The sequence below is a fragment of the Stegostoma tigrinum genome, chromosome 12 (assembly GCF_030684315.1).
Source record: "Stegostoma tigrinum isolate sSteTig4 chromosome 12, sSteTig4.hap1, whole genome shotgun sequence".
Lineage (NCBI taxonomy): Eukaryota > Metazoa > Chordata > Chondrichthyes > Orectolobiformes > Stegostomatidae > Stegostoma > Stegostoma tigrinum.
The window spans coordinates 27,790,707-27,817,907 of NC_081365.1; the positions used below are offsets into that span (position 1 = coordinate 27,790,707).

General features: G+C 40.3%; 1 protein-coding gene across 1 annotated transcript in view; it reads right to left on the reverse strand.

Moving 5' to 3' along the window:
* tmem45a (transmembrane protein 45a) overlaps window positions 1-27,201 on the reverse strand; it is a 111,801-nt gene that overhangs the window by 80,168 nt on the left and 4,432 nt on the right. Inside the window, exon 2 of the mRNA XM_059650222.1 lies at window positions 12,023-12,161. The gene's annotated coding sequence lies outside the window, so the exon portion shown is untranslated. The remainder of the gene's footprint in view (window positions 1-12,022; window positions 12,162-27,201) is intronic.

Below are 27,201 nucleotides of genomic sequence, written 5' to 3' on the forward strand. Positions count from 1 at the left end.
CATGGCCTTGGCTTCTTCTGGCAGTTCTGAAGAAACATCACAAGCCTCCGTTGCACCACCCCATGTACCAGGACTTCCAGGACACTGCTCTCAAAGTGGAGCATGAATTTTCCCCTTATCCAGGCCAAATGTACAGGGCAGCTCCGGACTAACAGTGCTTGTTCAGGTGCCTTTTAAAGATGGTGCCAGAGCCAAGGGATACCAGTCCATTCTAGCATGTCGCAGTGGTAGTGAGCTGTTCTTGGTTTAGCAAGTGGAAGAAAGGGTCCAGAATCAGCTAAGAGCAGCATCATGAGGAAGAGTTGGCAGATAATGAAGCAAGTTTGGTAAAATGTGGCAAGAAAACCCACAAAGCCTCATGGAGAGAATCCCTCCAGAAACTCTACAAAACTCAGCCAGAAAAAACTTTGAGATCAGCCTAACATCACTACCCTCTGTAACAATGTGATGTAATTCTAGTTCTAGGTTTGGTTTCTCGCATTTCAGAATTAGTAATGTGAACTTAATACCTTGAAAATATCAATGTAGCTAATGATATGTAATTCAGGAACAGATTCCAAAATTTTTAAATAACTTCAGAAATACAACATGTGATCTTAATTATTTGCTGAGAACTGTATGGGTAGGAGCTAAGGCAGAAAGCACATGTACCATCATACATATGTACATACCAACATAAGGAATTGGCCACTCAGCCCTTCAAACCTACGACAGCAATTGATAAGATCATGGTTGTTCTGATTGTAGTCTCAACTCCAATTTCCATCCCCCAACTCCCTGTAATCCTTTGACTCCCCGCTAGCCAAGAATATATCTTTGCCTTCATAATATTTAATGTATCTGTGTCCGCTGCTATCTTATCTTCACCTCAGACTTAAATGGGACTACACATCTTTTATTTTGTGTCCCATAGCTTTACATCTCTCAAACAAATGAAATCATGCTTTAAGCATCTACCCTGACAAGTCCCCTGGGGATTTTATATGTTTCAATGAGATCATCTCTCATTCTTCTAAACTCTAATGGATATAGGTCCCAAACTGTGTAATGTTTCGTCAGAAGATAAAAGCATCATTGCAGGAATTGGCCGAGTGAACCTGCTATGAACTGCTTCTAATAATCTAATTTCTCAAATATGGAGACCAAAACAGAACATTATATTCTAGGTTTTATTTCTCCATAAAAGTGTAGCAAGGCATGGTAACATTTTCACTCATTTTCCAATAATCTGCACTATTATTTGTCTTCCAGATCACTTGAAGTGCCTGCAAATCTGTACTAATGTTTTCTATAATCTCTCTCCATTGAAACACAGCTACTGTGCTAGATTAAACCAGTGGTTATGTTCCTGAATATCACTGCAACATGCAAAACCGCTCTATTTGAAATACATATTCCAATAGAAACTCATGTAAATGTCTGGGTTACATTCCCAGAACATCAAACAAATACAGAATACAAGCCCAATGTTCATAAAACAGTGAAAATACATATAAAGGATGTCTCTTAACATCTATGCATTTAGTACATTTCATTAATTTTGATGTTCAGTCCAGAAGTAGATCAGTCTTTCCAAATCCTCTATTACCTCAGGTTGTGCATGAACTACTTGAGTTGCAAAGAGTTGCACTTTTGGTACTCACCTCAACTGTATACGCATTACATTAAAATTATGCAAGATCAAATCAAGTGAGACCTGAAGATCCTTGGGTATCCATATTTTGCTTACCATGCTTGAACATAGAGAGCACATCTAATTTAACACTCAGTGTAAGTGGTTTCCTGCTTTTCTTAACCACAATTTCAGTCTTTCATATTTAAAGTGCTTTAGGACTCATGAGAGATGGAGATATCACTCAAGCTGGCAACAGTCAATAAGTGCAGAGAGTCAGGTATGAACCACATTATTATGAATCAGGCATGGTTTGTTGAAATTATGGGCTGTAAAGTAAAAACTATGTAAACTGTGTTAATTGGAACAACATTAATCAAGTATTGTCTGTAATGTGCTGTTTTAAAAATTTGTCCTGCCAAAATTGGACAAGCTCACACTTAACTGCACTACACCCCATCCGCCAATACTTCTCTCACTCACTTAACCTATTTCCATTTTCAGCCTTCTTATGTCCTCATCATGACTTGTTTTCCTATCTTTGAATCACCAAAAAACATAGCAACCACAAAATGGGCTCCTTCATCCAAGTCATTGATAAAAATTGTAAATAGATGAGGCGCCAATATTGGTCTCTGTTGCACATCGCTCATTGCATTTTTCTAAAAGTGATTCATTTAGACTTGGTGTCTGCTTTCTATCATCTGATCAAGTCTGCATGCATGATAATATCGTACTTCCTTACACTATGAGCTCTTCTTTTTTTTAGTGATCTTTGATGTGACCCCTCTCAAATATCTTCAGGAAATCTGAATCTGTCACATCTGAAGATTCTCTTTTATCCAGGTTCATTCATACTTCTTCAAAGTACTCTAATGAATTAGTCAAAGATGATTTCCCCTTCACAAAACTATGTTGACTCTGCTTGATTGTATTGAGATTCTCTAAGTGTCCTGTTATAATGTCCTTAACAATAAATTCCAGTAACAACAGGTTTTCCCTATGACAGATATTCAGCTAAATGTCCTGGAGCTTTCTGGATTCTGATCACCCCTTTCTTGAATAGAGAAGATTGAGTCACTCTTTTCCAATCTCATGGTGCCTTTCCAAAATCTTAGGAATTTTGGAGAATTAAAAGTAACCATTTTGCTTAAGATCTTAGGATGAAGTCCATCGGGACCTGCATAAATTTCATTTCTAATAATTTCTTAAATACTATTTCTTTGTAATGATTGCAATTGTTCTAAGTGCTCCCTTTTTTCCACCAGTTGATTTAGCACTATTTCAATTTGTTATCTGTATCTTTGCAGTGAAAACAGACAGAAAACATCTGTTCAATTCACTTACCATTTCCTTTTTTGGTTTGACCAGATTCATTCGAGGACCAACGCTCACTTTACTTACTCTTTTTTCTTTCAAATAAATGTATATAGTATATTTCTTTTTATATTTCCAGATAACTGGTTTTCACATTCTAATTATCCTTCATCACTATTCTTTTAGTCATTCGCACCACACCATATGCTTTTACTTTTAATTTGACACCATCTTAAACTTACTTGTTGAGGCATGGATAATACATGCTTCCCATAGACTCTTTCTTTCTCACTGTAATGTATCTTCGTTGAGTACTCTCAAATATCCGCTTAAAAGTCTGCTACTACATCTTTATTGCTTATTCCTTGACCTAATTTTGCAGTTCACTTCAGCCCGCACTATTCTCATAATTTTCCTTTATTACAGTTTTAAAGCACCAGTCTTAGATCTTTTATTTTCTTCCTCATACTGAATGTGAAATTCAATCATAAGATCATTGCTGCATAGGGGCTCCTTCACTATGAGTTCATTAATTAATTCTTTTTTTTGCACATTACCAGATCTAAAGTGTTAACCCCTCCACTGCCTGTTATTTCAAGATCCTATGGTTAAAAGGCAGTTGGGCTCAATACTCAGAAGTCATGTGATGAAACCTCCTTGGGGAAAGCAGAGAAGTATCGCCATTAAGACAAGGATTTGAACTGTAGATAAACAACAGTCTATAACCCATCCCAGAAGTTTACTGGAATTGACATTTTAAAGGATTAGAGTAACTTACAATTCTATTAAGGATGGTATTTCTCTTGCCCTAAGAAATAATTTACAACACAATAATTGGAATTCTAGTCCCATCATGAGGTACACCAAGCATTGATTTCATGGCTCTTGTTGACTTCTGAGGAGCTTCTAGACAATTACTGCTAAATCCAGTCATGAGATTATAGCTGCCATTTTTGTTGGACTGCTTTTTTTTAAAGCAGTGACTAAATATATATATATGTATTAGAGTTGTGTTTTTTTAAAAAAAATGTTCATAGCATTATGTCAATTCTATCATATGGTTTGGAACTGACTCAATCACAATACTTTATACACAATAACCATTCTGAAATGTTACAACTGTCATTTCTTAATTTAAAGATTGTAAAACACAATCCATCTAGACAGGCCACAACTATGAATAAGAGTATATTGAACAAAACATACTCGACAACGAGCAGGAAGGAAAAATGAATGCAAGTTTGGGTGAGAATGGCAAAGTTTTATTTGCAGCACCACCCACTAATGATTAGCAGAGCCAGAAAGCCACTAGTGCACACAGCATTAGTTATAACTACCCAATAGTAGAAAATATAAAATGAAAGTACTACTGGTCCTCCTTTTCAGAAGCAATCAAGGCGATGTCTGTTTCTTGAAGTCATAATTGGAAACTCTAACTCTGCAACCAAACAGTTACCTCTGCGACAGCCGAGATCTCTACTGTAGAAAGTCCGATTTATTTGCAATAAATGAAGCTTGTTCATTAAGAAAGCAAAAGCAAAGAGGTAATGGGAGTGGTTCAACTGGTCACCATTTGCAAAAGGAAGCAGGTAGTTATGGTAAGGGAGGTGCACTGTATTTATACATCTGCTGGATCTGAGGCACTAGACAAGTAATTCTCGTCATATGACTAACTTTGTCCTGTTCATAAATAGCAGACGTTCTGCCACATTGGTTGTGTAAATTACCGAATTTTCACCACACAAGTATGGAAATTGGCATCATGAGATTCTCAGGGCCATTCACAAGTAAACATCAGTTCTAATCCCTAGCATTAAAGTATACCGTTAGGATTCTCAAGTTGACAGCTTAGGAATGCATTCCAAGGTTATGTGAGATATGGCATAAAACTGGAAAAGTAATCCAGTACCATATATCCTGATATGTCAAAACAGAAAGGTAAGAGTGCTTAGGTTTGGTACTGTTGGGTTTAGTACTAACATCAGAAAATTTAATTATACCGCATATTCAATAGCTGAAATGGGTGACAGGAAGTGTGGTTGAGACCAGAAGATTGGATTACACTAATAACATTTTTCATCATTTCATTGGAAGAGAATACAGTGCATACTGGAGTCACAGACATACATGGCCCAAGAAGAAACCATTTGGCTCACTGCTTCTGTTATTGTGCTTTCAAAGAGCTAGGCATTTAGACCAGCTACATTAATTGAAAACGAGCAGCGGCCCAAACATCAGGAGATACAGACAGAAAAGCAACCATTCACAAATACTTTCTGCTTTCTCAGGCAATTTCATATTTACAAAGTCATAGCCATTTTAACACATGGGTTTTAATGTTGTTAACAAATCTAAATGCCTATTTGAAACTGCATTTCACAAAATTATGCAGTCTATTATAATCTATTCTCTCCCCATCACAGCAAAGAACTACATGAGGTTTTTCAAAAATGAATTTGCTTTAACAAGACTGTTCTGTTTATTAACTCAATTTTCCAAGTGCTGATTAATATTAGCGGCACGGTGGCTCAGTGGTTAGTATTGCTGTCTCACAGCACCAGAGACCTGGATTTGATCCCACCCTCAGGCAACTGTCTGTGTGGAGTCTGCACATTCTCTCCGTGTCTGCAAGGGTTTCCTCCGAATGCTCCGGTTTCCTCCCACAGTCCAAAGATGTGCAGGCTGGGTGGATTGGCCATGCTAAATTGCTCATAGTGTTCAGGGATTTGTAGGTTAAGTGGATGGTAGGGGGATGGTTCTGGTTGGGATGCTCTGAGGGTCAGTGTGGAGTTGTTGGGTCAAAGGGCCTGTTTCCTCACTGTAGGGATTCTATGATGAATATTGTTCCAGATTAATATCTCCAAACATTTGACCACCAATGATATCAGGCTGATTTGCTTATTGTTGTCAGACTAATTGTTCTCCTTGTTTTGAGCAAGATAGTAAAATTTGAAAAGCTCCAGACCCTCCAACCATGGCATCATTGCCATACCCAAGAAGGTTCAAATTCTTGTGGTTGGAACCTTACAATTTTCATCCTGACTTCTTCAAACAACTTAACTCAGACGTGTCCTATCTGAATTGTTTAACAGTGCTGCTTTGAATACTGCAAAACCTTTTAGGACCTATACTTTAATTATTTTTGTCCTTGTTTTACTTTGACAGCTTTTCTTTTGGTAAAAACTGATGTAAAGACCTCAAGACCTCATAAAGAACTCAACATAAAGTCACCTCTTTATTGGTCCCCAATTGACCCCATCCTCTTCTGATTACAATTTTGCAATTTATAGAGTTTAAGGAAGACTTGTAGGTTCCCTGTAGGTTACCATCAATCTTTTTCTCATACATTTGAATGGTGCATCTCCTTTCTACTCTTTTAAATTTTTTATAATTCCTGTAAAACTTGAAATCTGGAATAAAGTGCTAATTACTCCTTCTGTTTGAACCAGATCTTATTTATTGTCACCCTCTCATAATCCATTTGGTTACCTGATCATGCAGCTCAAAGACATTATTTACTAATTATCTGCACATACTGATTTGCTCACTGTACCATCTTAGTCTGATTCACACTTCTCCATTTTGAGTATCTCCAATTTCTGAATTATTATTTATTCTCATGCTATTTTTTTTTCACAATCCTCTGTGCAACTTGTATTTTGTTTAAGCTTCATCTAGTTCCCTTCCACCTGATATTTATTTAACACCGTTCCAGTGCAGCACTAATCCTCCTCCCTGCAAGGACATTGGTCGCAGCTGCAATCCATCCATTTTTGTAACAGTCTCTCCTGACCCAATCTTAACCCTAGTAATCTGAAGGCGAGCCTTTTGCACCATTTCTATAGCCACACATTCACCTGTTTTATCTTACCGCTCCTAGGACGATTAGCATGTGGCACTGAGAATGACCTGTAGATTACTACATTTGACGGCTTGCTCTTTAGTTTTCTCCATAGGTCATTAAAATTTGTCTGTGGGATCTGAGCCTCCATTTTCCTTTCTTTATTATTGGTTCTAATATGAACCACCGCAAATTCACCTGCATTCTTTAAATGATATCCTTTCTCATTCACATTGACAGATGCAGAAACTGACCAATGAATCCCCTAAGACCAGTGTATTTCTACATTCTATTTCGCACACCCCACAAACTCCCAGCCAACCCTGCAAAAGACTGGACTTCCCAAAGGCTTTGTGATCCTTACTGTTCAAAGCTGATAAATTTGGATAAAATTGCAGACTAAACTTCCTCATCCAAAGCACTTTTTAAAAAGTATCAATTCAGGGATATGAATTTCTCTGGCATTTAATGCCTACTCCTAATTGATTTGGAGAAGATGATAGCTGCCTTCATGAACTGCTACAATACACTTGCTACAGGTACACCCACAATTCTATTAGAAAGGGAGTTTCAGGATACTGACATAGTGACATTTAAGGAACACGATACATTTCCAGGTCAGGACAGTGAGTGTCTTGGAGGGGAATTTGCAGGTGGTGGTGTTCCCAAATATCTGCTGCATTTTGCCTTAGTGGTTGTAGGTTTCGAAGATGCTGTTTAAAGGGCCGTGGCTAATTTCAACAGCGCATCTCGTAGGTGGCACACGCTGCTGCTACTGGTGGCGGAGGGAGTGATTGTTTGTGGATGTGGTGTTAATCAAGCAGACTGCTTTATCCTGGACGGTATCAAGTTTTTTGAATGCTTTTGGAGATCCAGGCAAGCGGTGAGTATGACATCACAGTCCTGACTTCAGACTTGTACGTGGTGGACAGGCTTAAAGAGTCAGGAGGTGAGTTACTCACTGCAGGATTCTGAGTCTCTGATTTGCTTTTATAGACACAAAATGTATATGACTAGTCTAGTTGAGCTTCTGGTCAAAGGTAGCCCCCAGGATGTTGACAGTTGGGGAATCCAGTGATGGTATCCATTAAATATCAAGAAACAGCAGTCAGACATTGTCTTGATGGAGACAGTGGTTGTTTCAAATTTCTGTGGCGTGAACGTTACTTGTCACCTGTCAAGCCTGGATACTATCCAGAACTTGCTGCATTTAAACATGAGCTGCTTCAGTACATGAGGAGTCACAGATGGTGCTGAATATGGCAATGTTCACTGATGATTTCACATCACCATTTTGCCCTTATAAAACAGAAAAGGTAATTGATGAAGCAGCCTGAAGATGGTTACATCTAGGACATTACAATGAGGAACCCAAGCCATAATGTGTTGGAGTTGAGATGACTGACTTCCAACAACTACAGCCTTCATCCTTCATGCCAGGTGCGACTCCAAACAGTGGAGACATGTCCCCCTTCTTCCCAATTGATTCCAGTTTTATTAGGGCTCCTTGATATCACACTCAGTCATGTGCAGTCTCAAAGTCAAGAGCAGTCAATCTCACCTTACTTCTTGTTATGAGTCGCACAATAGACATACCACATAAATTATCAACTATGTACTTTAGCCTGCTCAGGCTATCTTTTGCTATAATTAAACAGTTTTATTCCTCTTTTTAACATTTAAAGTAACAAAACAAAATTTTTGGAAGCATGCGATAGAAACGTTAGATAATGAAGCAAGGTCAAAATATATTGCTGTAATGACTCACCTATACAAGAAATGATTTTAAATTAATCTAAATTTTTCAGCAATTTCAGTGCATTGTGGACTGTGATTAAACTGCTGCAAACCCAGCAATGTCAACATCTGGAAACCATTCTATGTGGGGTTTACGGTCAAGAACAGAGGTATCAATTGTAAATCTGATTCAACCAACAGATGAGTTTGTTTTTAAGAATGACATACATCAAACAAGGTCTAACTGTGTCCCAATAAATGTTACTTAATGGATCTGAAGATTGTGAAAATATTATCAAATAGAAGGACAGAACTTGAATTGCACCCAAATGCAATACAATTGTAGTTTTAACTGTGAGTTTTCTGTAATATATTGCATTAAAAAATTGAGGGTTCAGAAATAGGGCACTGAGGCCGACCAATCCAACGAGACTGTTTACTTTCCACACAAGCACTGATCTGTGTTATGCATCATCTACATCCTATGACATACCTTATTGCAAACAAACAGCATACCATCATATACACTGGCACAATGATAGAAGCAATGTACTTCATTCCCCACTATGGTTCTGCAAATTTTCTCATATCTATTCTGTTTCTGTACTTTCTTACGGATGCCTGACTGAAATAATTGAATAGTCAGTAAGCAAACTGTAGGGAATTGAGGCAGGCTGGGAGACTGGAAATGATGTGGGCCATGACAAGCTTCTGAGAGCACTTCACGATTATTGAAGTCAGAGCTACTGGGCAGTAGTCACTAAGGCACAATGCATGTGTTTTCTAGGGTAAGGGGATGATGGCTACTTAGAAGTAGAAATTGTATAAATATTCATGTAGTACATTTTATAATTGGTAATGATTACAAAAAAACCCAACTTCAAACCCAAAATATTTACTTAGCAATCCTATCAGTGTTTAAAAAAGACTGTGCAGTTTTCTATGTAATCCTGGAGAGAACAAATTGTATCAGTTTGTTCATATCTAGGAGCAGAACCACACAATGGTGTTAAACTAAAGACATGTTCCAGGTCAAAGAAGCAAAATTCTTTGTGGCATTCACAAAGAGCTCATCCTCTTGGTGACAAGTAAACAAGGTTACTTGTTAATCAAGTTACCATTGCCTTTATTACATGCTAATTAATTATAGATGATTTTTCAATGTGACTGAATTCCATCCAACTTCTGAAACTGCCATCACAGACATGACAGATGGGACATTTCAAGCACTTTGTTTTAGAGACAGTTTTGAAACAGCTCCAAACTAATTTTTCTGATGAAGGGTCTAGGCCCGAAACATCAGCTTTTGTACTTCTAGGACGCTGCTTGGCCTGCTGTGTTCATCCAGCTCCACACTTTGTTATCTCGGATTCTCCAGTATCTGCAGTTCCCATTATCTCTCTCCAAACAAAATACCTGTTTTCTTGCAGTTCTTTAGAAACCAACTAGCTTTCAACTTTACCAGATAATCAGGAAATTTACCAGAAGTTCAAACAAGAAGACATTCTCTTTCTTTTCTGCTTTAACATACAGTACTGATGTACAGTTTGCAGAAATTTGGGTCCAAAGTTGTGCACTAAGTACCATATATTACACTGACCTGAATGTTTTGCCTTTGAAATGATGCATTCAAATAAATAACCCACAGATAAAGATGACACATGTCAGTTCCAGAATTACAACTGGAACAGCCACAACATCTAAAATTCAACATGTAGAATTTTCCCCTCCTAACGTGGCACAAAAAATGGTGACCAAGCTGACTGCATGAGCCAATACTAAAAAAAATTACATTCTCAACATCAAGAAAACCTCACTTAATTTAGTCACCAAGCCTTGGATGGTGAGCCCAGAATCTCGCTGATGGGTGGAAAGAAGCTTATTTCCATGCATCTGCATCTCATGCAAACACCAAATCTCCCTACAAACATCAAATTTCGAATGTGCCTCTCTACTATTGTGAAACTAGACATTTACTCAGTGTTATAAAGGTGGTGAAAAATGTTGATGGTTAAATAGAGCAGGTACTTGGCAACTTGTCTTATTAGTCTCTGTTGCAGCTTGCAGAATAATAATGCCAGCCATCTACCTTCTCTTTACAGGGAGATGTTTCTTCTCCACAAAGTCCCTATATGACCATCCTCATCCAGACCCACAACTTCCAAACTTCCAGACCCACAACAACATCATACCTGCTCTTTGACCAACTCAGCCATCACATCAAGGCTTCATGCAACTACTTCAGAGCTGAGGGATAGCTGGGACTTACATGTTTCTGCCAAGTAATTTTGTACTTAGGCACAGCTAGGTATTTTGTATAACTAAACATTAGTTTCATAAAATAAGTGGTACCAAATATCTAATGGGTCTTTGCTTGGTTTTTAACTTTGTAAGTCTTTAGCACTCATATACAGGCATCCAGCCTCAATGGATGCTCATCCAATTACAGCCCAAGGGGTTGGCCACAATCAGACAGGAGCTTCACAATTCCAGGGATGTGTGTATTTCACTTCCAGGAACTGAGCCACACTGAGTCCTACAGGTCAAGTGCAATCATTCCAGGGATTAACTGAAGGTCAGTTGGGGTGCTGTTGAGACATCAGTCTGAAATGTGGGTTGAAGTCAGTCAGGATTGTCTTGCCAAGTGAGTCTGGGGAGTAGGCATTGTTAGTCATGGGGATTGGTTGCTGATAGTCAGGGAGTTTATCAAGGGACAGCCTATGGTTTCCTGGGGAAAGTGGACATATCAAGTCTGGGCATGTGTTTCATTGTACAGGGTCATTGAGGGAATGGTCAGTGTTCTGGTGAAATTGCAGATAGTGGGCTGGGACCTTTGTGAACAGAAAGTTCTCATGGAGGTGGAGGGCAAAACAAGCAGGTCACAGTGACCAGGACAGGAAGTAGGATCAACAATGGCATGAGAAACATGAACCTTTGATTCTGAGGCAAAGCAGATACATTCATTTTAATATAAAGGGGGTTCAACCATAATTGGGAGGGGGCAAGTTGAAGAGTCATCATGCCCAAAGGGACAGCCACAGGGAATGCTCAACAGTGGGGGTAGCAATGGGGTACAAATGACTAAGGATATGTGCAAACCAGGCAGTAAACATTACCTTCAACCTCAGAGTCATCACCACCAATGTACAATGGCTCAACTGCAGTCCTCAGTGTCGAAGTTCAAAGATCTCTGATGTCTGAGGCTTTTTGCGGTCAGTCACAGAGTCAGGAACTTGGGTGAAATGCTTAATAATTGCAACCTCTAACATCACTGAGATTTGTAAAGAAGCTGCTCATCTCTTACAGATGTGACTTAAGCAGGTTGCACTGCGAAAAGTACACTACTATATCATTTAGACTGAGAACAGAAGCACATCTTCTGCCCAGGGGTCAAGCAGATGTCTGGTCTCTAGCAGTCCCATGGGTGCCAACAAACTCAGGCATTTCTTTCTCAACCAGTTGCGGAAGTGCTCACCAGATCACGCCTCTGAGTCGAATCTAAATTGAGTACTCACCGAGGTGAAAGTTTCTGATAGAGGGTGAGAGTAAATGACTTTGCAGGTGTATTCTCAGAGAGTTCAAAGATAGAGGCAGAGTTGAGGCTCCCTAGGACTGGCCTCTTGTTTACAGATGGTCACTGGATGCTCCTATTGTCTGTATAAGAGAAGAGAGGGAATTAGTTCAAAACGTTAGGTAAAAGCTTGTGCAGAATAAAAGTGACACCAAAGGTAATGGGCGAATATCACAGCACAATGTAATTTACCGGACTGATTGCTTATTGGTGTCACCTTGTCACCATCAGCCAGCCTGATCTCAGCCACTCCCCTCTGCTGTTGCTGTGACGCTGCATCACAAACAACCATCCAGCTAACTGAGCTAGCCAAATCCAAATAAATACTTTGCATCAGTCTTCATAGCATAAGACACAATAAGCATTCCAAAATGACTGAATATGCCAGGATCAAAATGAGGAGTGGAAACAAGCATGACTTTTACTTGAGAAAAGCACAAAGGAAATTAAAAGGGCTAAAGACCAATAGTTTATCTGGACCTGATGGGATACATCCTAAGATAAGAAAGGAAGTAGATACAGAGATTGTAGTTGCACCAGGAGTAATCTTCCAAGAATCTTTAGATTCTGGAAAAGTACCAGGGGAGTAGAAAACGGCCAATATAACACCTTTATTTGAAAAGGGAAGCAGAAAAATATAGGTACCTAAAGGCCAGTTAGCTTGACATCTGTTATGGGGAAAATGTCAGTGTCTATAAGGATATAATGGCAGAACACGTAGAAATGGATAATATGATCAAGCAGAGTTGGTATGGCTTCATAAAGGGGAAATAGTTCCTGACAAATTTACTGGAATTATTTGGGGAGGTAACAAGCAGGATAAAGGGAAGGCAATGGGTGTATTATATTTATATTTTCAGAAGTACCACACATTACACTACTAGATCAGATAAGAGTAATTGCGTTGGAAGTAGCATCAACAGAGGAGTGACTAACTAACAGAAGACAGAGAATTGTGTTAAGTAGGGTATTTTCAGGTTGGCAACCTGTACCTTATGAAATGGAGGATGGATCTGTGCTGGGGGCACAATTATTTACAATATATGTCAATTGCTTTTCTGAGAAAGTAAAAGTGCTTTACACAGCTGAGGCTAGGCATCAACTCCCTGACACCTCCCCCTACCGCGCCATCGATCATGTCCCCACCCTTGATCACCAAAACACTATCTCTCATACCATTCACAACCTCATCACCTCAGGTGACCTCCCACCCGCAACCTCCAACCTCATCATTCCCAACCCTGCGCAGCCCAGTTCTATCTCCTTCCCAAAATCCACAAACATGACTATTCTGGCCGACCCATTGTCTCTGCCTGCTCCTGCCCCACTGAACTCATGTCAGCTTACCTTGATAACAAAGTGTGAAGCTGGATGAATGCAGCAGGCCAATCAGCATCTCAGGAGCAGCAGGACACCACCCACACCCTCCACCTCCTCCAAGACTTGCAATTCCATGGCACCCATCACTTCATCTTCACTATGAGCATCCAGTCCCTTTACACTTGCATTCCCCACACAGATGGCCTAAAAGCCCTCCACTTCTTCTCCTGCAGGTGCAACCAGTCCCCCTCCACTTAATCAAACTCATCCTCACCCTTTGCAACTTCTCCTTCAACTCCTGCCGCTACCTACAGGCTAAGGGGGTGGCCATGGGAACCCATACAGGCCCAAGCTATGCCTGCCTCTTCACAGGATACGTGGAACAGTCCCTCTTCCACTGCCACACTGGCACTATCCTCCACCTCTTCCTCCGTTACATTGACGACTGCATCAGTGCTGCCTCGTGCTCCCACAGGGAGAGTGAACTGTTCACCAACTTTACTAACATCTTTCACCCCAACATCAAGTTCAACTGGACCATCTCTGATACCTCTCTCTCCTTCCTGGACATTTCTGTCTCCATCTCTGGTAAGTGCCTCGAAACCAACACCTATTTCAAGCCCACTAACTCCCACAGTGACCGAGACTACACCTCTTCTCACCCACCTTCCTACAAGAATATGAACCCTTACTTCCAATTCCTCCACCTCTGCCGCATTTGCTCCCAGAATGGGGTGTTCCACTCCTGAACATCCCAGATATCCTCATTTTTCAATGGCTGCAACATCCCTACTTTGGTGGTGGAAAATGCTCTCAACTACATCTCTTGTGTTTCCTGTACCTCTGCCCTCACATCCCCTCCCCCCAATAAAAGCAAAGACAGATTCTCCCTTGTCCTCACATATCACCCCACCAACCTCCGCATCCAGCATATCTCATTCTGTGCCACTTCTGCCACGTAGAATCCAACCCCCCAGCCAAAGATATATTTCCTTCCCCCCCAACTATTTGCCTTTCGTGAGGACTGCACTCTCCATGACTCCCTTGTCCGCTCCACAGTCCCCACCAGGCGCACCACTTCTGGCACCCTTCCCTGTAACTGCAGGAAGTGCCACACCTGCCCCTACACCTCCCCCACTCACCTCCATCCAAGGCACGAAACAAACCTTTCATATCAGACAGAGGTTCACTATCACATCCATCAACGTGGTCTATTGCATCCAATGCTCCCGATGTGGCCTCCTGTACATTGGTGAGACCAAGCGGTAGCTCGGTGAACAATTTGTAGAGCACTTGCGCTCTGTTCGTGACAAACCACAACACCTTCTAATTACAAACCATTTCAACTCACCCTTCCAATCCCCCTCCCACTCCGCGGGTGACATGGCCATCGACTGGGCCTGTACTCGTTGGAATTTAGAAGCCTGAGAAATACACTAGATTCTTAGAGAACTTGATCAGGTACATGTGGAGAGCTTGCTTTGACTTTTGGGACTGCCAGGATCAGAGGACATAATTTCAGAATTAGGCGTTGTACATTTAAGGCAGTGAGTAGGAGAGATGTATTCACTCAGAGGGTACTGAATCTATGGAATTCTTGACCACAGAGGGCAGGCAAGACTGGGTTATTATGGATACTCAAGGCTGAATTAGACAGATTTTTCTAATAAATAAGAGAATCAAGGGTTATTGGACAATGGCAGGAAGGTGGAGTTATGATTTATCTATGATTTCATTGAACTGTGGAGCAGACTAAATGGACTGATTGGCTTACACCTGCTCCTGTGTTTTATAGTGTAATGGTCTTAAAGGTGTGTGGAATCTTGCAGAAATGGCTAATTTGCATTAAGTAAGGAATAAGAACAAGACAAGAGAAATGGAATACTTACCTCAGAATAGGTGGGTAAGTGCAATTTGTGCACAGATGATTAAATCATCTCCCAAAAGATTGGGCTACGTTTGAAATTACTGATCTGCGAGATATAAAAGCAATTTCTGCACCATTTACATGCTGTCTTTTCACAAGACAGATCATGAAGACAACGTTTTTCACATATGTTTATCAAAGCAAGAACAAACACAGCTAGAATTCTTGTCAGGCTACCTACATAAGTCTCAACTCAATCATTCACATTCACAGATTCTTTAGAAACAAGAAGTCAGGTGGTGAGCTTTTACTGGAGAGAGTACTAATAAATGCCTTGTTAGGAAAATGCATCTTCAAATAAGTTATCATGTAAATAGAGTAGAGGAGGCCATCTGAGGTGGGGATATGTATTCTACAGCATCCCTCACATCAAATGTTTCAATAGGCAACATTGGACAAAGGAGCACTTTGAAATGAATGAAATCAAGAGATTTCAAATGTATGAAATCCTATTGCCATTTATTATTTGTGGTTAGAAAATCTGCTCTTGCATCAAGGCTTTAAGTTAATGGGGCTGCAGGGAGACAGTAAATAAAGGCTTACAAAGCAAGAGAATATGGCAGCATCACAGGGCAGCTATTTGAATAATGACATCCAGAGTGGAAGAGGAGGCATATTCAAAATAGGAACATAGAAATGCAGCAGAAAAAACTTCAAAGCAGGAAATTTGTAAAATTTTGAAATTACTGGCTCTTTACTTGTATATTCCCAGTATCTAGAACAAAATAAACAAGTTAACAGCGCATATACAGGTTGATGGTATGATCTTACAGCCATTATAAAGACATGGTTTCAAGGAGATCAAAGTTACAAACTAAATATTCAGAGGTTTGTGACTTTTAAAAAGGACAGATAGTAAGGAAACAATGGTGAGTTAGCATTATTGGTACAGGAAAAAATAAATACAATAGCAAGAAAGGATCTTGGATCAAAAACAGTAGAATTCACATGGGAAGAAAGCACTTGGTACGAGTAGTCTATAGACCCCTAAACATTAGCGATGTGCTGAGACAGAACATAAAGCAGGAGACAATGAAGACATGTAACAAATACACAACATTAAGCATGGGTGATTTTAATCTGATCAAGATTGGAATATTCAGATTGGCAGATAAAGTGATGAGAATTCACAGAGTGTATTTGGGACTCTTTCCGAGAACACTATGTTGTGGATTCAATCAGGTTATCAAGCTATTTTGGATCTGGTGATGCAAAGTGAAGCAGATGTAATAAGTGGTGTCAGAAGTCACATGACACCAGGTTATAGTCCAACAGGCTTATTTGCAATCACAAGCTTTTGGAGCATAGCCTCCTTCTCGTGTGTGAAGAAGGTCAGCTCTGAAAACTTGTGATTTCAAATAAACCTGTTGGACCATAACCTGGTGTCATATGACTTCTGACTTTGTCCACCCCAGTCCAACACCAGCATGGCCACATCATTAATAAATGATGTCAAAGTAAAAGTTTCCCACGGAAACAGTGGCCATAATACAGTAAATTTTAGCATTCACTTTAAAGGGAGTAACTTGGTTGGTAACAACTATGCTAAGCTTATAGAGGACAATTACAAAGGAATGAGGGCTGAACTAGATGGTATGGAATAGGAAAGGAGATTAGCAACAAAGAGAATTGAGGAACAATGCATATAATCAAGAAAATAGGCCATGGCTCATGGCAAAGATAAATCCTAGTGAGAAAGAAGGATGGTAGGAAGAGGGCGACTTAACAATTGTTAACCAGAGAAGTTAAGGATAGCAACAAATTGAATGTGTAAAACATACAATGTGGAAAAGATTAGAGGAAAGCCAGAGGACTGGGCAAGTTTTTAAAGCTAACAAAGTTAACCAGAGAAACAAACCAAGACAGATAATAAACTTTAAGGGTAAACTTCCAAGTAACATCAAGAACAGACACCAAAAGCTTCTTTTCATATATAAAAAGGGTGAGAGATTCCAGTGTAAATATAAGCCCCTAAGGGAATAAGGCTGGGGAAATAGCAATAACAATAATAATAACCAGGAAGTAGTGGAGAAATTTGACAGCATCAGTCTTCACTGTAAAAAATACAAATAGCATTCCAGAATTACTGAACAATCAAAGGCAAAAGGAGTGTAATATGCTCAGGAAATTAAAATGGCTGAAGACTGAGATGTCCTCTGGATCTGAGAATGCATCCTAGGATATTAAAGGAAACAGCTGCAGAGATAATGGATGCTCTGGAAGTAATCTTCCTAGAATCCAAAAATTTTGGAAGAAGTCCCAGAGGAATAAAAAAACTGCCAATGTAACATCTTTATTTAAAAAGTGAAGCAGACAGAAACAGATAATTATAGGCCAGTTAGCATAACATCTATTGTTGAGAAAATTTTAAGAGTATATTATGAAACATGAGAACATTTAGAAATACATAATATGATCAAAAAGGGTCAGCATGGCTTCGTGAAGGGAAAATCATTCCTGACAAATTTACAAATTTATTTGAGGAGGTAACAAGCAGGATAAAGAGGAAGCTGTGAATGTAATATATTTGGATTTCTCGAAAGTGTTTGATGAAGTACCACACATTAGGCTACTTAATAAGATAAGAGCCCATGGTTGGAGGTAGTATATTACCAGAGGATAGAGGATTAGATAACTAATAATCTAGATGAGACTTCAATTAACGCCGATCAATGTTGTACCTTTCTTATATGTTTTCATTATCTCCTGATTTATTCTCTGTCTCACTGAATATCTACTGTTCAGGAGCCTATAGACTACTCTCCCCAGTCTTCTTCCTCTTTTTATTTCTTACATCTGCACATATGAGCTCTACATAGAGTCATACAGCTGTACAGCACGGGAACAAACCCTTCGGTCCAACTCATCCATGCTGAACAGTTATCCCAAACTTATCTAATCCCATTTGCTTGTGTTTGCTCAAGTCCCCCTAAACACTTCCTATTTATATACCCACCCAGATGCCTTTTAAATGTTGTCATTGTACCAGCTTCCACCACTTCCTCTGGCATCTTGGGATAAAGCAGGGCATTTTTCGGATGGCAAATTGTTACTCATGGAATGCCAGAGGGATCTGTGCCGGGGCCCAATTATTTAAATATACATTATTGGTTTGTGTGAAGAAAAGGAATGTACTTTAGCCAAGTTTGCGGATGACACAAAACTAGGTGGAAACCCAAATGGTGAGGGTAAGTCTGCAGAACGATACAGATAGACAAAGCAAGTGGGCAAAAAGTTGGCAGACAGAATATAATGCGGGAAATGTGATGAAATCCAGCCCACAAAAATGTCTGCAGTAGTTGCTCCAGCTAGAATAACATTTTCTACAATCCTAACGAAGGACATAGACGTTGCATTTTATATATCATGCATAGCTACATACATACATACTGTCCACGTTGGGTCAGTGTGACCTACAACAGATTTGGCCATGGTGGGTGTTTGCACAATATTTGTTACTGCTGTTCTTCAGTATTTGGAGGTATTTGAACTGGTGTTGAAGTATGTAGATAAGTCTTTAAAATTGATACTGCTAATGTTACAGCTACCTAGCCATGGGGGAATGCAAAATCCAGCCCTGTGTTAACATTCCAGTTGTCTGACTAAAAATAATAAGTCAGTAGAGAGGCAAACAACCTTGTCCTGGGTTGTGTGAAACTTCTTCCATCCAGGCGAATGGTGAGCATTCAGCACATTTCTGATTGTAGCCTTGTAGATGACTAAAATTGTTTGGCAAGTCCGGAAGTGAGCTAATTCTTATGACCTTTGCTATTCGTCAGGTTGGTCATGTGGCTTCTCAATTAAACAACTGCTCAAAGGTCCTAAGGGTACTGCAAGTGATACACTTATTAGCGGTCATGTTATTCAAGGTCAGGATTATGTATGCAAGATTTTGTTTTGCTCAACTGTTAATATCTGACACATATGATTGTCACCTTTTAATTATCTGCCTAAGTCTAAATGTCAGGCTCTGTATGGGATAGCATAGGCTTCAGTATAATCAGAACAACTGTGAGCGAGGCTAAGCACAATCAGCAGACAGCTACACTTCTGATTTTGTGGCCTCAGGACTTCCTTCCATTGATGCAGCAACACACCTGCAATCCTATTGGTGTCACCGGATTGAAATCTTTGCCAAGTGCCAAAAGGTCATTACATTCCTCATCAAAATGGATTGTCATGCATGCATTCTAATTGAGATCAAATGTTACGTATACCTCAAGAGGGCCATTATACTGTTTGTGATCTGGCATGGCTGCATTATACAAAACATGTGCTTTGTCAACAAAGGCTTAGCAAAAAAAGGGCAATTTCTGTGTACTTTGAACTTTTATTGTTATTGCTCCTGAATTCATAAAAACAGATTTCATGGGCAGGAAAGATGTTGCATCGAAACAGCTCCATCACACACTCATAAACATTCCAAGTATTAATTTGGAAAGTTCAGTGGGGAAACACATGCTTTTTAGGAGATGCGGAAGTCTCAGTAACAGCAGTGGCTTAATCACTGGTTAATCCTCTTTATTGGAACAAGTGAAGGAAATAATGTTGAGTCAGGATGTCATACCTTATCTAAAATTCTAATGTATACAACCATCTGCTGGGTTTCAGTACAAATAATGCAGACACTTACAAAGATGTTTACTGGCAGTCTTGGGATTTGTGACATACAGAAAACGTGAAAGGCACGATAGAAATATCTTTCTCATTCATTTTGTACAATAGCCTACTGTGGGGAACCTTATCAAACGCCTTGCTGAAAGCCACATACACCACATCAACCGGTTTACTCTCATCTACCTGTTTGGTCACCTTCTCAAAGAACTCAATGAGGTTTGTGAGGCACGACCTTCCCTTCATAAAACCGTGCTGACTATCCCTAATCAATTTATTCTTTTCCAGATGATTATAAATCCTATCCCTTATAACCTTTTCCAACACTTTACCAACAACTGACGTAAGGCTCACTGGTCTATAATTACCAGAGTTGTCTCTACTCCCCATCTTGAACAGGGGAACCACATTTGCTATCCTCCAGGCATCTGGCACTATTCCTGTAGACAATGACGAGTTAAAGATCAATGCCAAAGGCTTGGCAATATCTTCCCTGGCTTCCCAGAGGATCCGAGGATAAATCCCATCCGGCCCAGGGGACTTATCTATCTTCACCTTCTGAAGGATTTCTAATACCTCTTCCTTGTAAACCTCAATCCCACCTAGCCGAGTAGCCTGTATCCGAAATGGGCTTGCTGAAAGAAGACAGAGGGTGGTAGTTGATGGGAAATGTTCATCCTGGAGACCAAATACTAGTGGTGTACCGCAAGGGTAGGTGTTGAGTCCACTGCTGTTTGTCATTTTTATAAATGACCTGGATGAGGGTGTAGAAGGATGGGTTAGTAAATTTGCAGACGACACTAAGGTCGGTGGAGTTGTGGATAGTGACAAAGGATGCTGTAGGTTGCAGACAGACATAGATAAGCTGCAGAGCTGGGCTGACAGGTGGCAAATGGAGTTTAATGCAGACAAGTGTGAGGTGATGCTCTTTGGTAGGAGTAACCAGAAGGCAAAGTACAGGGCTAATGGTAAGATTCTTAGCAGTGTAGATGAGCAGAGAGATCTCGGTGTCCATGTACACAGATCCAAGAAAGTTGCCACCCAGGTTGACAGGGCTGTAAAGAAGGCATACAGTGTTTTAGCTTTTATTAATAAAGGGATTGAGTTCCGGAACCAAGAGGTTATGGTGAAGCTGTACAAAACTATGGTGCAGCCGCACCTTGAGTATTGTGTACAGTTCTGGTCACCGCATTATAAGAAGGATGTGGAAGCTTTGGAGAGGGTGCAGAGGAGATTTACTATGATGTTGCCTGGTATGGAGGGAAGGTCTTATGAGGAAAGGCTGAGGGACTTGAGGCTGTTTTCATTAGAGAGAAGAAGGTTGAGGTGACTTTATTGAAACATATAAAATAATCAGAGGGTTAGATAGGGTGGATAGGGAGAGCCTTTTTTCTAGAATGGTGACGGCAAGCACGAGGGGGCATAGCTTTAAATTGAGGGGTGAAAGATATAGGACAGCTGTCAGAGGTAGTTTCTTTACTCAGAGTAGTAAGGCAATGGAATGCTTTGCCTGCAACGGTAGTAGACTCACCAACTTTAGGTACATTTAAATCGTCATTGGACAAGCATATGGACGTACATGGAATAGTGTAGGTTAGGTGAGCTTGAGATCGGTATGACAGGTCGGCACAACATCGAGGGCCGAAGGGCCTGTACTGTGCTGTAATGTTCTATGTTCTATGTTCTATTTATTTTCAGATTATTTGCTTTTAGTTAAATCCAGAAGTCATTGAGATTATTTTCCATTATTGGTACCTCTCCACCTATCTTCTCCTCTATCCATCCTTGATCCACCTCCCCTTTTCTCTCTATTTATTGCAGAACTCTCTCCCCATCCCCCTTTTCTGATGAAGGGTCCAGGCCCGAAACGTCAGCTTTTGTGTTCCTAAGATGCTGCTTGGCCTGCTGTGTTCATCCAACCCCACATTTTGTTATCTTGGTAACACTGGCAGGTTTCCATTCACCTACTTAAGTGTTAATTAGGCAAAATTAAAGAGATGACAGCCCAAACAATGCAGTTGATTTTCAGTACAGTAAAAAGCTGAAATTCCAATTCCGCTGTTCACATATAACCTTAAAGCCTATGTTTGGTGCATACATGGATTTCTAATGGCACCGCTCAGGCGGTGATCTTTCAACCAAACTGCTCAAAGATGTTATGAGAGATAATGGGAACTGCAGATGCTGGAGATTCCAAGATAATAAAATGTGAGGCTGGATGAACACAGCAGGCCAAGCAGCATCTCAGGAGCACAAAAGCTGACGTTTCGGGCCTAGACCCTTCATCAGAGAGGGGGATGGGGGGAGGGAACTGGAATAAATAGGGAGAGAGGGGGAGGCGGACCGAAGATGGAGAGTAAAGAAGATAGGTGGAGAGAGTGTACATGGGGAGGTAGGGAGGGGATAGGTCAGTCCAGGGAAGACGGACAGGTCAAGGAGGTGGGATGAGGTTAGTAGGTAGCGGGGGGTGCGGCTTGGGGTTGGAGGAAGGGATGGGTGAGAGGAAGAACCGGTTAGGGAGGCAGAGACAGGTTGGACTGGTTTTGGGATGCAGTGGGTGGGGGGGAAGAGCTGGGCTGGTTGTGTGGTGCAGTGGGGGGAGGGGACGAACTGGGCTGGTTGAGGGATGCAGTAGGGGAAGGGGAGATTTTGAAACTGGTGAAGTCCACATTGATACCATATGGCTGCAGGGTTCCCAGGCGGAATATGAGTTGCTGTTCCTGCAACCTTCGGGTGGCATCATTGTGGCAGTGCAGGAGGCCCATGATGGACATGTCATCAAGAGAATGGGAGGGGGAGTGGAAATGGTTTGCGACTGGGAGGTGCAGTTGTTTTTTGCGAACTGAGCGGAGGTGTTCTGCAAAGCGGTCCCCAAGCCTCCGCTTGGTTTCCCCAATGTAGAGGAAGCCGCACCGGGTACAGTGGATGCAGTATACCACATTGGCAGATGTGCAGGTGAACCTCTGCTTGATGTGGAATGTCATCTTGGGGCCTGGGATGGGGGTGAGGGAGGAGGTGTGGGGACAAGTGTAGCATTTCCTGCGGTTGCAGGGGAAGGTGCCGGGTGTGGTGGGGTTGGAGGGCAGTGTGGAGCGAACAAGGGAGTCACGGAGAGAGTGGTCTCTCCGGAAAGCAGACAGGGGAGGGGATGGAAAAATGTCTTGGGTGGTGGGGTCGGATTGTAAATGGCGGAAGTGTCGGAGATGTTATGACATGCTTCTGAAGCAAATGGGACTTGAACCCATGCATTCTGGCCCAGAGACAGGGAAACTACTGCTGTGTCATGTGAGCCATTGAGGAATCAGACTACAGATATTTTTCAAATCAACCTATACATAAATTTAATTACACATTTCTGGAGCAGATGGGTCTCGAATCCAGGTCTCCTGACACCCAGATAAGGACACTACAATTTACAATTAGTTTATACATTGGTTTCAAACAAGAGCAATGTTGTTGCATCCGATGTGCTGTTATTCTGTTCTCAATTAGAACTAACTGAGATTACCTGTACCATTCAAAGTCACAAAGACTAAGTGGTTTCAACTCCTTTAGTCCTGACTATATCCATCTAGAATCTATAGAATTTTAAAATCCAAGCCTTACACTAACTACTATTCAAGATTAACCTTAACTTAGATTTCTCAATTCAACAAAAAAGGCATCTGTGTACTACTTCGCACAAGACAGTGAAAAACAAAATCAGATGAAAACACAGCATTGACGTAGTTATCCCATTCAGTAGTCCACAGGACACTGAGGTGAAACATGACTTTAGTTATATATTTAAAGGGCTTGACATTGATGCTCTGATTTTGGTAATAAAGTTTACAGGGAGTTCTCGTGGTATCTTGTTCAACATTGCTCCCATTCATACCAACAGCAACACTAGTGTGACTTTCTTAAGCATCAGTTAGTTGCTGCACCTTTGAACCTAATAACAATGGTTATACTTCAAAAAATAATTCACTCAATTTGATTGTAGGGAGGGGCTGCAGGTCCTGACTTTTTGTATGATGACACTTATTACTAGATACTAAAGTTTACAAGTTGAATGAGAGCAGGATTAAAGATGGCGCTTTCTACAGTCAAATAGTCTGTGTATAGATTCTCGATTGGTTCAATGATAGCATTCTCAACTCTTCAGTGAGAAAGTTGTGAATTCAACACCAATTCCAGGATTTCAGCAGTGAAACTAATCTGGCATTTCAGTGTGCTACTGAGAGACAGCTGCATTGATTAGGACGCCATCTCTTCAATATGGCTTAACTATTCAGGTGAACATTAAAAAAAACTAACAAGCTATTCAAAGAAGAGCAATAGAGTCCTTATAATCTTCTGACAAATGTCTATAATATCACCAACACAAATTACAATGGGTTGTGGTGCATAATTTGACACAGCATATAAATGGCCCTATTTTTGATGCCAAAAACCATCTACAGGGTTAAGCCTAGCATATAAATTGCCACTTGCACGCACAAACATATTTATGCTAAGCTATACTCACATTAGAAGTGTGTCTCAAATTTGCACCTTTAAAAAAATGTTTTGTTCATCTTATAAGTTGGTACGTGGTATGAAGTTGGCAAATGGACCATGCTACCAATAAAATGAGGAAAAGATTAAGATATGCCCGCACAGAACAAATCACGTGTAGTGGACAAATAACAGAAATGAGCTGTCTGACAAGAAAAATGAATTTTGGTTCAAGCTAAAAGTTCTAAAAGTTTGCTAACTAGCCAAATAATTGTACTGCAGCCGAGGAATTTGCTGTTACAGAAAATCTGATGTGAGAATGGAAGAAGGAGGGATTGGTTCGAAAGAAGATGACCAAGACGAGACGCACCACAAATACAAGTGTCAGGCCAAAAAACTACTAAAAGATCTCACTGCCAAATTTAATGGTTTCCAACAATTCAATATTAGAGAGTGCCAAAATACATTATATCACTAAATCATAAAGCCTGAATTCAAGTCCCACCTGCTCCAGAGGTGAGTCATAACACATCTGATTAAAATACTAACATTATGTCACATGAAGGACACAGATGAAAATTCCATGAATTTCAATGTGGTCAACAACGGTATCCTTACGAGTGGAAAACTTCACAAATAGATCCAGTGAAAACCAGAGAACAAGAGGAAACAGGATTCAAGGCAGTACTAGCCTGCATGGCTGTCTGGATAAAATTAAAGCCTATCATAATTTTCAATTATGCAATCATGATGAACATCAAATTCCCTGCAGAGACAGCAGGAACTGCCATTGCCAGAGTCTGATAACAAGAAGAAGGGTCCAAACCCAAAACGTCAGCTTTCTTGTCCTCTGATGCTGCCTGGGCTGCCGTGTTCATCAAATTCCCTATAGATGTTTCTGTGCACATTCGTGATAATGGTTAGATGTACAAGGATGAAGCTGTGGATCAGTAACATTTGGAATACATGTTCTGGTGGTTTACTGAAAGAACATAGTTTTTTCATGTGGATCATACAGTTCAGATCCCAGGTAATTTCAACCAACCTCTGGAACAGGTGGGACATGAACCTGGACCTCCAAGCAGAGATAGGGGCACTACCACTTCACCACAACATCTCCTGTCCAGATCTCACATAACCAAATGACAGCAAGAGGCAACTGTGAAGAAGAACACCATAATTTGGAGAAATACCAGGGGGTCTAACATTCATTGTTCAACTTTTGGATGTGTGCCTCCATAAGCCTTTCGAGGATTTCATTCAAGTCAGATGGAATAGGTGGACGGTTGAGTGAGAAAATCCCTGTTTCTCTCTCCACGGACTGCAAGATGTGCTGAGTTTATCCAGCCCTTCCTCGTTTTTATTTCAAATAGCAACAGCTGGTCTACTGCAATCCATTCTAAACACACTAAATTGAAGAGTATAAAACAACATTTGTCAAGGTCCTTGCATCTGGATGATAAGCAGTGGCATCTATTGAAAACTGCACTAAAGTTTGAAAGCACCGGATCAAGATTGATTTTCATCCAAGTTCCTTATTGGCAAATTGCCTAATGATACTCATTGTCAAACTTCACACATGAACTGTTTAGGTGAGCTGCAGAAGGCTGTAGCTGTAGAACCATACACCAGTGAAAACAATAGCTTCAGAAGATGAATGAAATGAAGAAAACGTGGTAGGAATTATTTTTAAGAAGTAATTACATCCCTTTTTATGTAATACTGTGATACTGACAGATTAAAAACAATTTAAAGAAGTTTATCACATGTTTAACAGTGATTAAACAACAAACAAACATCATTATAGGCTCAATTCGTAAATCCCATGTCCTCATATGAGACAAGCTTGATAATTAGAAAATCAGCTCCCTAGGGCATGAGCCCCTTTCTTAGATACAGTCGGCAGTATAGAATTGGAAAATTTACACACACATTGGATAACCACAAATATCTTACGATAATAGGAAATATCTATATTCTTTAAACAAGGATCAAGCCTGGTACTTTCAGGTTGTAAAGGAACATAAGAGCAAGAATAGGCCATTTGGCCATTTGAGCTTGTTTTGCCACAATACCAGACGCTCGATAAGCAAAGGCACAATAGTTTCAGAGGTAGGCAAGAATGTAATCAAATTATCTATGAACTTATTGAATGGTAGAGCAAGCTGCAGGGACTGAGTAGTCTACATCTGCTCCTAATTCATATGTTTGTGTTTTCAGCAATAAAATCATGTCTGATCTGATAGTAAAAATCCATTATCCTGTCTAATGAGCTTCACCTCTGTCTTAAAAGGTGACCTGCTTTTCTTATTTCTCATCTGTCCAGAAGAGGAAACATCATCCCAGCATTCAATCTATCAAGCCCCCACAGAACCTTGCATGTTTTAATAAAATCACCTCTCATTCATTTAACCTCCAAGGGTTTAAGGCTTCAACTTCGCTTCACAAGATAAGCCCTTCATCTTGGAGTGAGTCCAGTGAACCTTCTCTGAAATGCTTTTCAAAATGACATCCTAAAATCTGTTCATAATATTCTAGACATGGTCTCAGGAAGACTATATTATCTATCGTAAAACATTCTTATGTCTAAATTCTGATCCTGTTTTAATAAATGTTAACATACAATTAGCCTTCCTATTCACTTAAAGTCATAGAGCTGTATAGCAAGGAAACAGACCCTTTGATCCAACTTGTCCATGCCGATCATATATCCTAATTTAATCTAGTCCCATTTCTCAGCATTTGGCCCATACCCTTCTAAACCCTTCCTATCATGTACGTAT